Source organism: Sinocyclocheilus anshuiensis, unplaced genomic scaffold (assembly GCF_001515605.1).
Source record: "Sinocyclocheilus anshuiensis isolate Anshui unplaced genomic scaffold, SAMN03320099.WGS_v1.1 scaffold248, whole genome shotgun sequence".
Lineage (NCBI taxonomy): Eukaryota > Metazoa > Chordata > Actinopteri > Cypriniformes > Cyprinidae > Sinocyclocheilus > Sinocyclocheilus anshuiensis.
The window spans coordinates 1,446,369-1,457,999 of record NW_015555734.1 but is presented as its reverse complement, the minus strand read 5'-3'; the positions used below and the strand labels follow the sequence as shown (position 1 = coordinate 1,457,999).

Here is an 11,631-nt window from a genome sequence, read left to right as displayed (position 1 = left end):
TTAAATATAAATATAAATACTTAACTGTTCACTGTTCATAGTGGAAATACTGACACTTGCAGGTGCCCTTATGAACATTTACCGGCGCAAACTAGTTTACATATCAACTGTTCATAGTGGAAATACTGACACTTGCAGGTGCCCTTATGAACATTTACCGGCGCAACCATATGACTAGTTTACGCCTAAATACCACAGTTACTATAGTTATTGTTACTACTGAAAACCATAATAAATACATATGGGATTTATTTATATTCTTTTAAAATTAATTATTTGATGACGGTTCAACTATATACCAAAGTTAACACTATTTTATTGCAGTAATAACTCTATGGTGTTTAGCGTAACCTATGGTTACAATGGTAAATATTTGTAAAGGTAATATAGCATTTAGATAGGCCTACTAGCTGGACGCCTGGGTAAACCCTGGGTAAACATAGGCTAATTAAGGGTAATCCAGTGTGTCATACTGTTCATACAGTTCATGTTTACCATGAGCTAGTTGCCTAATTAATCCAGGGTAGAAAAATTATACATTTACACCCAGGATTAATGTTCTCATTTACATATTAATGAGGTCGACAACAGTGATTGGACGAATACAACTCATGACGGATGCTTCACCTGTCTGATCGCCTCTGAAAAGGTCAATTTGTTCTGGTTGAGTTTTGAGTTAAGTTTCAAACAATTAAAAAAGCAAACACACAATACGTTCTCTTCACCCCAGTTAACGGATGTAACAGTTTCCTGAAACATGGAGACTAAACACAGTGCGAGAAAGTTTCTTTGATTGAACAAATCATATGAATATTTAATGAGGTAAGCACTGACGCGGTTTGAACTTCTTTTAACAGTTGGGAACGTCGCATCAAGCGCAAGGGCGCTGCAAAAGACGCGCAACGGTCAAACACGTCAGTAAGGCGTAACGTTACGTTTATATAGAAAAACTGCATTGTTCTACTCCGCTAAAGGGCTGCTAATTAATGTCATAACCCAGGGTTGAAAGTGGTGCTAAACCCCTTTACAAGTGTGAAACGTTGCCTAACCCAGGGTTAAGTGTTGTTTGAACTTGAAGTGTATATTTACTGTCGATAGAACTATGTTGTGACGGAGGGAGCACATTTCACAGGCTACTGTCGAGTTTCTTATTCCTGATAAAACAACCTTCTCCCTCGCAGTGACGTTCGAAAATAAACACTTACTGTTCTTGACCTAAACGAAGCGTGGAATGGAAGTGGCGTCAAGCCCATCCTTGCTTCATTTGTTTAGATTGACATGTTTTTGAGGATATTAAAAATAAATTCCCAAGAAGATCACTGACGTCATAACAAGCCTTTAATCCACACTTATTGTAAAAGCGTGTTGTCTTTTCCGCGTTGTATCATGACAACGTGCCAGATCTCCTTCCCTTCCTGTCAATTGTTTCATTATGCCGTTTTTACGGTAAGAAGGGGATCCCGTGAGATCCGTTTACATCACTCCGATCTTTAATTCGTCCAGCCAGCGGCACCAGAAGCCCTCGTTTGTCCTAAACCCCCATCATCCGCGCCATGTCATCGTCTCAAATCGGTGGCAGATTTGTGTGAGTCATGATTCAGCCTCCCTGTGGTGGAAATTTAATCAATTAAGTTAGCTACTATACGACTTCTGATGTGCAAATCTGTGTGGTTTATGAGCGAGACTGTCCAGGGGCTGTTGTGAACTATCCATTCATCATGGAATAATTGATGATTATTATTTGGATTAAAGCAGTAAAGATGTTTTTCAGGCATACTGGTCATACAGCTATGGGTCAGTGATGCCAGTGTTGATGTGAACAGTCAGCCTCCCCATCCTCTTTCTGTGTCACTGTCTGCTCTGTCCTTAAAAAAGTGTCTGCATTGCTCATGGACTCAAAGCACACACACACACGCACGCGCACACAGACATACACCCATTCCTCCAGGTGCAGATCCCCGCACCTGTTGAAGTTCCTCTCTGTAATTAGGACAACACAATTATTTTTTCGAAGGCAAAGGGGGAAGGAGGGGTGACTGGGTAGACAATGGAGCACTTATTCTTGCAGCTTGCTTTCTTTTTCTACATCTCTCAAGTAATGATAGATTCTTGCCTCTTCAAAGCAACACAGGTTTCCTACAAAACCGCTGAGTCAGGAAAGAGAGAAAGGGAGGGTCTCTGTATGTGTCGGGATGTGTGTGTTCACTCTTGTGGACTAACTGTGTCTCTGAGTGTGAACGGCAGAGATGTATGATTGTTTACATGCTTGTTCACATTTTCAGACACAAGCATGTGTGTACACTCCGACAGTCTTAATCTGCTTTCTCAATGAGTCCCCATTCTGAAGCAACATGGGGCTTTCCAGGCTGTGACCCAAATCACATGAACCTTCAGGCCATCAGCTTCTCCTTAACTTCTGAGTGTAATATCTTATCTCTTGTTCAAGGATAACAAAACATAAGATTGATATACTCTAAACAGAATATACAAAACAGAACTGAAACAAAAATACCATGAGGTTTAAAATTCTCATTCAGAAATCAATCACAGAAATTCATCTATCTATCTATCTATCTATCTATCTATCTATCTAATTGGAATTCTACATCCTGTTTCTATTTCAATTTAAATTCAAATTCAGTAATTGAAGTGGAGTTTTAAAGGCATTTTTAATTCCAGTTCTGAATGGCGCAGAAGAACCCTTGTGTCCTGATAGTTGTAGATGACAGTTTTGCCTACATACAACAAGTAAATACCAATATGTAAAAATATTTTATTTATGAAAGTTTTATTAATTTTGTGGCATGGCTTGATATATTGATGCACCTTGTTTTAAAGTTTTGTCATCTCAGTTTGATTCCCGAATAACTTTTGAAAGTAAGTTGTCAGAGCAGATTTAAAAAACCTAATAACCATTTCAGTTTTTAAAATCTTTAAAGGGGTCATATGATGCTGCTAAAAAGAACATTATTTTGTGTATTTGGTGTAATGAAATGTGTTTATGCGGTTTAAAGTTAAAAAAACACATTATTTTCCACATACTGTACATTATTGTTTCTCCTCTATGCCCCGCCTTTTTGAAACGTGTCGATTTTTACAAAGCTCATCGGTCTGAAAAAGCGAGGTGTGCTGTGATTGGCCAGCTATCCAGTGCGTTGTGATTGGCTGAATTCCTCAAGCGTGAGACGGAAATGTTACGCCCCTCACCATACTGTGATGATGCCCTGTCCGGCCGGAGCAACAAGACAAAAACATTAAAACCCATTATAAACGAGGCATTTGTTGCATCCAGTGGGGACATAATTACTGATTATAATGACTTGTACTGTCTTTTTACACGTTGCGTTGCATTGCAACGCGCCACGTAAACATAAAACTCTGTCTGCATTTGTGTTTTAGAATGAGGCGTTTTAGGTAGGCGTGGTTGACTTAACTTTTATAAAGAATATCTCTTTGGTTTTGAGACTTTAGTGTTTGCAACTTTACAGATCTTCGTTATGCACCAAGAGCTTGTAACACTCCAAAGAGAGAGGAAAAATTGAAATCGCATCATATGACCCCTTTAATATCCAGTCTGATGCATTTTTCAAGAATTTAAGAGTTTATATCTAACATTATTATTTATTAGTTTTAGTTAAAAATGTGCTGCACACTTAGTTCCAGACATCTATTTACAAAATTTGACTTTAATTACAAATTCTCTTCATTATGTTAACAGCTAAAGATGGCGAATAGTATAAATGGAGACGTGTGTGCGCAGTAGATGTGTCTGCAGCCAGTGCGGTCAATGAGGTTGAGCTGCCCTGAGTTTCCTACTCTACTCTGACAAAGTCAGTGTGTGTTTGTGTGTGTGTGAGAGAGAGAGAGAGAAAATCTATCCTTACATATTTGTATGTGTATTTCTATCTGTGAGTGAAGAGGGCGTGAACACGTGTCAGTATTCATTTACATTCTTACAGAAGCGAATCCTTGATGTGTAATAGAGAAATATGAAATGGACTGTGTGTGTGTTCATAGTCAGTGTGTGTGCACGCATGGGAAAGAGAGACTGTGTGTAGGTTTGGGGTTAGACACGGGATGAGTGAAACACCCAAGCTCTCTTCTGGGACCGATTCACTTTCTCCTGCTGCCAGGCGGATTACGTCATCGCTGCCCACCGTATTAGAAGAGCCTTGTGATGCCATACCAAGAGGTTATCCACCGGTGACGCTCTCGTTGGATGTCTAAACATCACCCGCTCAGATGTCCCTTTACCTCTCATCTAGCTTCTCTCAATCCACCCTAACCTTTGCTCTGCATTTCTCTCCCCACCTTTCCTTGCCCCTCCCTCTGTTTTATATTTGCTCTCTTTCAGGTTTGCCTTCCCTGGAAGTCTCCGCTCTGGTCTCGGGTTTAGGGGTCCCGTCCAAAACGCACACCACACCCCGACTCCCTGCTCAACCCCTTTGGCCATCCCAGCTCATCTGTCCTCCGTGCTCCTCTCATCCCCTCGTCTCTCCTCCGCTCTGGGTCTGGGCAGCGGCGGAGGGGTCAGCTGTGCTGCGGGTTGGGGCTGTGTTCCGACAGATCTGCTTTTTCTGTCGTGCTTTTGTTCCGTTCTGCGTCATCGTATTGACTGAGTGGACCCCACACTTACCAGGCAGTTGTGTGGAAGGCCTCGGCCTAACACTGAGCCATGTTAGGGGCTGTAATCTGATGGCGGTGTTTATTTGATGTAGGCTCTCTTTGAAGGCGCTGAGAAAGTCTTTGGCCTTTTTGTCCAGTGCTTTGGCTGCCCGCGCAGAGGTGCTTGCAGTGGTAATAGTCAGGAAGAATAATATTTGCATTTGTATTCACTCAAAACATGTTTTTTTCCATATTAGTGTCAGAGAGGGGAGAAAAGGGACAGAAGGGGAGCTCTCACTCTTTCTTTCTCTCGCTTTCTTACTCTCTCTTTTTAGAGAGTGTGGGGATCTCTGGGCCCTGGTTGTAGTGGCAAGCCTGCGTCTACTCCATCAACCCTTATTACGCCTCCACAATCCCATAATAGGTACTTAACCTCTTCACTGTGTTTGAAGCTAATGGCATCACTCACTGTCTGAGAACAGGCACTGGGCCACTCTCATTTTCTGCTTCTCTCTTACTCTCTCTGTTTTCAATTCATTTCAGTGAGCTTTAGTGGCATGACCAATCCAAAGCAAGCATGATGATGGCAGATGCTGTTTGCGTGCGTCCAAGTCGCAAACTCAATTTTTGTAGAAAATAGAAATGGAGCTAAAACAATTTGCTAATTGAACAGTGTTTTCATCCCATGGGAAAGTGGTGCAACACAAAATGATGTTGTAGCCACTGGTAAAGCCACTATTAAATGAATTACTATTAAGTTTATTACTAATTAGGTGCATATGCCTGTGAGCAACATCATATTAGACATTTCTGGGAGGTTATATAAGCAATCATTTTGATGACAGGCATTGGCACCGGCATTTCAAACCCTGAGATATTAAGACTTGTTTATTAGAGAATATATCTGCTACCTTCAAAAGTTTGGGGTCAGTAAGATTTTAGGATGCATTAAATTGATCAAAAACGTCAGTAAACGCATTAAACACGATTATAAGGATTTCTATTAATGAAAATTTATGTTTCTGCTGATATACAGAGAAAAATTCTACTTGATTCAAGAATTTAGTCCTAATATCTGAAGCAGTTTTGCTTTCAAAGTAAATGTATTTTGTTTTTAAGGATGTTTAGGTATTTGTACTGACAAACAAGTTAAATTATTGATTAGTAAAATTACATTTGAATACATTTTAATGTATTGAGTATGTATGAGGCAAAGTATGTTGGTAGTACTCACGATGGTGGAGGAAACAATCTGTCTTTATTACTTTCATAACATTTCACACTGCTTTTCTTCCATTGTCTACTTGAAATCATAATGGTCCTGTAAACAGTAAAGCAGGTGTGCTGTATACACTGTAATTAGTAAGTGAAACTTGTGTACCTGTGTGTTTTATAGCATTGTTTTATAATCTATGAAAAATCTCTTCAATAGGACTCTTTGTGAATGGCAGCATGCAGTAGGGTGTGTGTGTCAGCATTTCTGTGTGTGATCTTGGAAAGCCCTCTGACATCACCTGTTAAACTCCAGTGATGCATTCTCATTCAAGTAAATTACAGCGTGCCATTTGTAGATGATTCAGTGGGCGGAGCTTGACACTGAGCCAAATGACAGCTTTCTCTCCACATCAGTGGCTGCTAGGGTAAAGAAAACAGTAGGGATCCTTCATTCGTGCTTTCATCCTTAAAGTCTTAACAGGAGATGACATAGTTGTTTCTTCCTCCCATTCTGTTCAAAAATATTACATTATCTAAAGAGGGTATGGCCATTTATGTCTCTTTTTCTCTCTTACTCACTACTTCTTGCATTTATCCAGATGACCGCAGTCATACGGCAGCTTTAGCTATAGCTGCTGTTCCGAATCAGTCTCTGTCTTTTCCCAAACTCCTCTCAGAACTGATCTATACACATTCGGCCCAAATATAGAGAGACTCATGTCTCTTTTGTCAAGGCTGTGTGTGTTCTGGGTGGGAGGCATATGGCATGTGCTTGCTTAAGGCCGGGCGCAGTTCAAATGATGATGTAACGCCAGGAAACGGGGAAATCAACCCCGGCGGTCCTGTAATCCAATCCCTCTTCTTTTCTTTTTTTTTTGCTTTCATTCTTGCCCATATTGTGTAAGTTTATCAAAACACTCTCTTTTTTTTTGGTTCAGATCTATTAATTTATTCAAAAATACATTAAATCATACAAACAATGTTTCTATATTTTTAGGGGCATTAAGTCATAAAAATCTTGATGTCATAATGTTTCACTCATTAAAAGCATTAAATTCTTGAAAAGAAAAATGTAAGTAGTTTGGCATAATCTTTTATTACTATTTCAGGTTTGTTAAAATAGTGTTAATTAAAAAATGTTTGTCTGTAAAATCAACCAAAATACATCAATAGCTATTTCAAAATATCAGATAATTTGACCGTTTTCTGACATGACAAGGATAGTTCAGGATGTAAAATGTAGTCATGTGGTGCTGTTCCTTGAAAACATAATATTTCTGAATTAATTTATTAATGTATGGTATTTCTACAAAAATTTTACATTGCTAAGTATTTCATAAAAACATGTTTTCAAGGTGTAAGGAATATATGTTAACTTATTACTTTTTATTTGATGGTTACACCACATGACACCACATTTTTTAGTTCATTCAGTTTAAACTCAGCACAAACGTTTTTAGTACAAAATTTTCTTTTCTTTTCTTTTTTTTTTTAACCAACAAAAGTAAGACATTTCTAAGACATGTTTTATACTAGATTCTTATTTGTCATTGACCTGCCTCTCAATGTAATTCTGGGGTGAACTTGAGGTCAAGGTGGGCGGCCTGTGCAGGAGTGACCTGTAGGCTCAATGTGATTTGCAGTGAAAGTCCAGTGGATTGTTTGTTACAGGTAAAGACTCTGATCTGACATCATTGCTAGCTTGGTGACAGACAAACGGAGCGTTAGAGGAGCTGTCACTGATTAATTCAGGTTGAGTCATGGTGAAGTTGGTGAGACTGATCCAGTTACAAATGTTTGAGTAATGCTGCCCTACTGTACCGGTGAGTGTCTTGTTTTCTTCATCAAAGATTTGACTCTTCTTTGCTGTCTTCCTCACCTCTGCCCTTCCTCTAATCCTCCATTCCTTCATCCACCCCCTTTTCCCCACTGTCTGTGTGTCTTCATACTTTTTTACTTGTCAGCTGTCCTTCAGGGAAATTCCCTCTATCAATGACTCTGCCATTCCTCACATTCCTTTCATACCTACAAGGATAAGACGATGAAATGTAATGGAGTGTGTGAGTGTATGAAGATGTTTAATGGAGCATCTCGAGCAAGAGATAGAGAGGCGCTGAGTGGGTGGTATTAAAGGACTTTTTAGGATGAGGACGTTGTGCTTCATTGATCTTCTTGACCGTGAGAGGCTAACTGGCCATGTAAACAGATGTGTAAATATAGAACGGTCATTATGACATAAAATACATTTCACTGACAAACACAGAGAGGGAAAGTGAATGAGTAAGATGGAGTGGGATTGCTTCACCTTCGGAATGTGAAACTGACCGTTCGTACCGTAAACTCTGACTTCCTGTTACATGAGACTGACCTTTAAGTAATAAGGTTGTTTTTCATGGCCTGCTGAAATAGCTATGTGTGTATTCACTTATTCTGTCCAGAGGGCACTTTTAAATAGATAGTTCACCCAAACTATTAAATTCTGTCTTATATTTATGACTCTCATGTCATTCCGAACACCATGAAAGTTTCATTTGGAAAACAAATGAAAGATATGTTTAATAAAGCCTGAGAGATTTCTTTCCCTCCATTGAAAGTCCATTATGCCAAAACTTTGATGCTTCAAAAAATTAATGAACACATAGTAAAAGACAGATTTAATTTAGACTTTTATTCACTTCAGTGAATTCACATTTATTTACATTATAAACATTAGTCAGCACACAGAGCATATCAAATATGCTCAACCATGCTTGCGTGACGCCCGAGAACAAACCTCATGGGGTCTTGCTCATCAAGAAAGCACACATTTCATCCTCCGTTTACCATATTTCATGAGCTCTATGTATGTGCATTGATCAATTATGAATAAAAGGCTACATTTAAATTTGTCACTAAATAATTGTCACGTTTTTTGTTTCTGCGGAGCCCAAAACAAGATATTTTGAAGAAAGTCCATAAAATGTAAGCCTGTGGGTCCCAAAACAAAATTGGATCCCACTGACTCTCCTTGTATGGACAAAAAATATATTTTTCAAAATAATTTATTTGTGTTCCACAGAAAAAAGAAAGCATTGTTGGTTTGGAATAACATGAGGGTGAATAAATGATGACTTTCTTTTTTCTTTCTTTAATGCATCTCAGGACAAACATTAGACGAATATTTGTGTTATTTTAGTTGAGTTATATTAACTGAACCTCAGGAGTTCTTGCTTCCTGTGATCTACATTTATTCATTTAGCAGAGGCTTTTATCCATATGCAAGATGGTGTGTGAAGTCATGCGTGTGTGTATACACACACACACACACACAGTGCTTAAATTTATTAGACCACTACCACCCAAGTAAGGTCTGTGCCACAGCTGCCCTAAACTAACAGTATTGGTGATTACCAAAATCTTTTTTTTAATGTTTCTGTAATCCACCAAATATGTGTAAACTCTTTAGTCACAATAGTATTTGTAAATTTACATGAATTTTAAAATTGACTGTTTTACAAAAAAGGCAGAAAAAACTAGAAAAGCACTTTATTATTATTCTTTTTTTATTTAGATACCCAATAGGGTCAATAAATAGTCTAATAAATTTGTTAGCACTGTATTCACAGCTTGCATTCTTGTGGCATTGTTTTTAGGTCCTTTTCCACAGTCTCTGCTGTTATTGACTGAAACTGGGCATCTGAATAAAAAAAAATTGACTGGATAGTTGTTTTATTTCAAAGCCTCATCTTAAGCAGTAAAATGAGTTTTAGCTAAGTGTATGATTGATTGACAAGTGAGAAAGCGGTCCTTTGATGTTGTCTGTGCTGGATCTACCAGCAGCTCCAGAGGTAAGTGATGAGTGAGAAAAGAACTGAATATGAAAACATTGAGCTAGTGGAGAAACACACATCCATGTTCAGCAAAGAGAACCACTGGCAAATCTGTGGCAGCACAGGCAAAGAGCCAGAACCACCATGAGGGTGGCATCAGACCCCACATGATTACAGCTCGCAAGACAAAACACGAGTTACCAAACAATGAGTTGCTGACAGCCCGGTCTACTAAAGACTACGGTGCCTATGAAAAGACTGGCATAAGAGGTTGCTGTCAAACAGGGTGTAGTAGCTCAATGGCCTTCTGAGGGGCACAATGATAACGGTCCCTCCCTAAAATACTGGTACAACTGCTCACGAAAAACTGAGATGATATTTGATACAAAGGAAGTATGTTTTTTGATTATTTGCTGTAGTTCGGATTATATTAAGTGATTATAGGCTATACTTCACATAGCAAGTCTTATGGAACTCTCTTAGATGGGAAGACATAAGGAGGATCATTGCTTAACACACAATGGAAATGCCCAAGTTGTTGGAAAGTAGAGATTAGTGGTCTTTGTTTTTTGAGCCGATTCAGCGTGGGACTAAATGGCACATTTTTGTAAGCGGTACGGATGTTGGTTGGCATTAGTCACACGACCGAGAGCATGAGAATGCCCTCCAAAGGTTTCCCTCTTTCATATCACTGGGGTCACAATGAAAACCCAGTCAGTGGGACAATCCGATGACGTTGGAGCATTCCAGGATCTTTTGTCTCCTCTTGTAGATACGTTCTGACCCTCTTTCTCGCCTTCCCACTGTCTCTCTGTCAGCCGACATCAGCCGTCCATCGTATCTCATCCTGCTTTATCTTTACTTTTCCTTTCCTGTTTTTGAACAGTGAGATTCCTCCCTTAGAAAACACACAGTCCTCCAGTTAGCCCTCTGTGACGCAGGAGGGGAGCAAAAGGGGGTCCAGTAAGGGGAGGGTGCAGTGCATGTGCAACAGAAGGTCTCCAGTAAAGGGGATGAGTTTGGCCTTTGGCCGCTTATGACGCTTCTTTCTTGTGAGCTATCAGACGAGCCTGACAAAGACATTGAGAATGCCCAATGTCTCCTGGGTGTCTTTTTTTAGCTAAAAAGAATGTGCTAAAAATAGCTCCACTCAAGTTTGTTGTCTTGTTTTTTTCTTTTGTCCCATCAGTCTTTAGTTCTTTTTCAGCTGCCGTTTCTGAAGTTTCTCAGAGAGCGAGAGAGAGAGAGACATACCATACTAGTGACCATACCTGTTTACATATTTCACTCCTGGTTCCATCCGCTTGTTTTTGTTATTGTTTTGCAGCCCCCGGTTTATGTTTAGCCCTCTCCTGCAACACCTACACTTCCGTCGAGATAAAGAGAGATGGAGAGGCGGTGAAAGACAGAGAGATGGAAAAAGAGATGGAAGTCAAACAGGCATACCACAATAAAAATATATATATTTTTGGCTTGTTCTGCAGCAACACATCTCTTTAAATAAAGATGTTTTAAAATGTTTTGTAAAAAAAAAGACTTGTTTTTAAAGAATATATCTTTGAATACTAATGATGATCGAAGATTGTTTTTATGTTTTGTGATAATTGTTCATGAGTCCCTTGTTTGTCTGAAGCATTTCAACTGCCCTCTGTTCTTCAGAAAAAAATCCTACAGGTCCTTTATTCTTTGGTTTTCCAGCATCTTCTGCATTTTTGACTCCTTTCCAAAGGTGACTTTGATTTTGAGATCCATGTTTCACACTGAGGACAATTGAGGGACACACACACAACTATTACAAAACGTAAAATATTTACTGATGCTCAGGAAAGGCAATGCAATGCATTAAGAGCTGGGGGTGTAAACTTTTGAACAGGATGATGATGTGTACATTTTTCTTATTTTGTAAATATCGTATTTTTTCATTTAGTGCTGCCCGTCAGAAGCTACATAAAATACTTACATGTTTCCCAGAAGACAAAATAAGTAAAAGTTACCCTCATCA

At 39.1% G+C, this 11,631-nt stretch overlaps 1 long non-coding RNA gene across 1 annotated transcript; it reads left to right on the top strand.

Annotated features, from left to right (window-relative positions):
• The first annotated feature begins 699 nt into the window (after nucleotides 1–699).
• LOC107672993 (uncharacterized) lies at nucleotides 700–11,048 on the top strand. The gene is made up of 3 exons (XR_001632365.1): nucleotides 700–822; nucleotides 4,941–5,029; nucleotides 10,957–11,048. It is a non-coding gene; the product is annotated as an uncharacterized LOC107672993 (long non-coding RNA).
• Nucleotides 11,049–11,631: the final 583 nt, after the last annotated feature.